Source organism: Petaurus breviceps, unplaced genomic scaffold (genome assembly GCF_028583685.1).
Source record: "Petaurus breviceps papuanus isolate PSGF00001 unplaced genomic scaffold, PetGlider_PUasm1.0 174, whole genome shotgun sequence".
NCBI classification, from domain to species: domain Eukaryota; kingdom Metazoa; phylum Chordata; class Mammalia; order Diprotodontia; family Petauridae; genus Petaurus; species Petaurus breviceps.
The window spans coordinates 66,706,071-66,709,674 of record NW_027185761.1 but is presented as its reverse complement, the minus strand read 5'-3'; positions in this window follow the sequence as shown (position 1 = coordinate 66,709,674).

Here is a 3,604-nt window from a genome sequence, read left to right as displayed (position 1 = left end):
CTCTCTTTCTTTCTTTCTTTCTCTCTCTCTTTCTTTCTTTCTTTCTCTCTCTCTTTCTTTCTTTCTTTCTTTCTTTCTTTCTTTCTTTCTTTCTTTCTTTCTTCCTTTCTTTCTTTCTTCCTTTCTTTCTTTCTTCCTTTCTTGTTCTTTCACAAAACTTTAAACTCCATTCACTCTGAAGCTCATAGATTGGACCATAATAGGTCCCTGAGCAAGTGCCACTTAATGGCTGTATTTTGGGCCCTCCAGGCTTAGAGTGAATGCCAATGGTAACTTTTTCTCTGAAACAGCAACCATGAAGATCTTCCACTCCCAGGTTGATTTTTAAATTATTTTTCCTAATTTAAGGGTTCATGCCTTCACTCACTTCTTAAAGAGGCTTATCCATTGAACGGGCATTGCCTCACTGTAAGTGACTACCTAAAAAGGCCTTAGCTTAAAGGAGACAGGGTCTCCAACTGTATCCTGAGTCATCTTCAGTCATCCAGATGAATATCTGGTCACTGGATCCAGATGGTTCTGGAGGAGAAAGTGAGGCTAGTGACCTTGTACAGCCCTCCCTCACTCAAATCAAAGTCAACTACAAATCATGTCACCATTTCCCTGATGTCATGATACTCTTTGAAAATGAAGGGCAAACACAATTCTTTTCACTCTTCTAAAGAGATTTTTAAAATACCCCTCAGCCCTATAGCCATTTGTTTCTTAATGAATTTGCTAACTGTACAATGATTGAAATATAATCCAGAGAAGCAGTAGACATTTTCTACTTTCAAATAATTATATTGGGTTAGTTCAAATAAGTCATGAGCTTGCACACATAATGTAAACCAGTGCAAATGTTTAAAAGCCCTCATATCACTTCAGTCTCTTGTGAGTTCCAGAAAATAGTTCCATTATTTCAAATACATTTTTGAACCATTTTAGTAAACATAGAAATTGTCGCTTTTAATAGCTTATCTACCCATAGATGATAAATTACAGTAGTAAATTATTGGAGAGAAAGATACTTTCATTTCTTGGATCTAAACAAATGGTGGTGGTCAATGAATCATTACTCACAATTGGACAGGATGAACCTAATGGCTTTTTCATGGCTCAACTTAGAATCATAAATTAAAGGGGATCTTGGGGGGTATCCTTTTTTTCAAAGCAATCATGGTTAAGTAACTTGCTCAAGGTTACAGGGCCAGTTATTTCTGGGTGTGGTGCTGAGTATCTGAGCCCGGATTTGATCCAGGTCATCCCGACACTGGAGCCGGTGCTCTTACTCGCTGTGCTACCTGGCCACCTCAGGGGGTATCTATTCTAACTCCTCTTTACAAATAAGAGAACTAAGGACCACAAATGCGAGTTGACTTGCCCACTTTCATACAGATAGCAGATATAAGAGCTAGTATTTGAACCCAGGTTCTCTGACTCCAAATTCATTTTGCTCTGTGTATCACACTGCATTAAAGCTAGTTGAGTATTTTAAAACAGCTTCAAAGATATTTAAGTAAAATTCAAGATGATGAGAGCAAAAAAAATCTTTGTGGTTCAGAACCTACCTTTCATTGCTAGAAGAGTGTACTTCTAGATACAGTGCTATCAGCTCTAGAAGTTGTTCTTGTAAGCCACACTCCATCTAATGGGCTGTGCAATCCTATCAGTGGAGTCAAGTAAGCACCTTTCAACCATTGTCTAAACCAGGAGTCATTCTTGGATGACGTATTTCAATAACAAGAAACAGTTGAGAAAATTGGGGTTGTTCTCACTGGGAAAGAGTCAATTTGGTAATGGCCTAATTGATGTGTCTTAGCATACAAGGAAGTCTGATCAAATTAAAATAGACAAACTTTTTTCCCATTGGCAAACGAAAAAAAAATCACCCTGAAGAGATGACCTAATTTATTGCATAGGAAATGAGGAGCAGGTAGGAAAGTGACACACAGAAAGGCGTGCTTTTCATCCCGGGGCCAGAGCACACACTGAATCGATTACCAAAGAGGGTCCTTGAAGTTGGCAAAATCAATTTGTTCAAGAGATAGAGAAACTAAAGGGAGGAGATGATGAAGAGCTACAGGGAGAAAGCAGTAAATTAAAATCACAGAGTGAGTTGAGGGTTCATTTGGTCACTATGTTCCTCAAATTCCTCATGCTTCTATAAATCCAGAAATATGGCAGTAGGAAATTGAAATATAAGTGAATGGGGGTTGAATTCTGAAACACCAGTATGTGGGATTAAATTCATAATTATTTTCCATTGCCTAGGAGAGATCTTTTTTCCCATAAATTTGGAGGCAAGAAATTAAGTTGAAGCAAATTAGTTGTAACCACCCAGAAACTTGGACTCATGGAAACACTTTGCAGGGAAATACCAAGAGTTCATTTCCTTTCTGTCTGTCAAGTCCAGCACATTGAGGGGACTGAGGAATGAATGGGTCTCCTTGCTCCCAAATCAGGAAAAATCCCTTTTTGTAGCCTCATGACTATGCCAGAGGAGCCACAAGCTGCTCAGTGGTATCCGTAGCCATCAGCATCTTTCAGCATGGGTCCTTTTTTTTTTTTTTTTAACATTTTTTTCTCTTGTCTTCCTTCTGGAAACACTACCACCTTCCCTATAGCTTTGCAATAGAGACATCTTTTTCTTTAAAGCAAGGATGACAAGTGAAACAGCCCCTTTGCTTCCCCCCAACCAGGTTAAGACTGAAGTGAAAATGATATGCATAGGTCACACACAGGGAATTGTTGGTATTCAGATTTTCCACTAATACCTAAACAATTATTATTGCAGAGAGACCTGAACCAACTGGGAAGACTGGGAGAGCATGACAGAAAGTTTCCAATGGCCGCTTGGAGATTAGCTGAACAGAGAGAGGATTGAGGCAAAACCACCTCACTGTGACTACATGATAAACTACTAAGGCTCTTTCTTCCTAGTGGCTGAATGCCCAGTCTTTAAGACAGATGTATTGCCTCATCTTTTAGCATTCTGATTAAACCTTTAATATCAATCAGTCAATAAGTATTTCTTAAATATTTGCTATGTTCCAGGCACTATTCTAAGCACAAGAATTACAATGAAAGACATAAATACAGGCCCTGCCCTCAAGGAATTTATATTCTTTTGAGGAAATCAAATTAACTATATGCTTATGAGATATAGAGAGAATAAATGGAAGATAAACTGGGAGGGGAAGGCACTAGAAGGGATGTGAGGTTTACAATGGAAAGGAGGGGAAAATAAACTCCTAGATGCAGGCTTGGGTTCTTCACCTGACCTTTTACAGCGATGTGAATAGGTGAGTGTCCCAAGGTGTGCTAACTCCCTCATCCCAAAGGACACACACTGGGTCCTTGGCCCCCACCTGCAAGCCCCAGCAGCAGTCATTCAAACCTATTCCTCTCTCTTCTTGGCCTCCCTTTATTTATTTTTGTTTTGCCCCTTTTGTCCCACTAAGGCATAAATTACCATTAAAAAGTACTGGGATTTATGATAATAAAATATATTGTTAAAAAGAAACATCTAGGGAGACACTGGAGGGGAAAGGGAAGACATTGCTCTTTGTTTCCAATTGGACGAGCCATGTAACTTCTCTGGCATCAGTTTCCTCATGTCTAT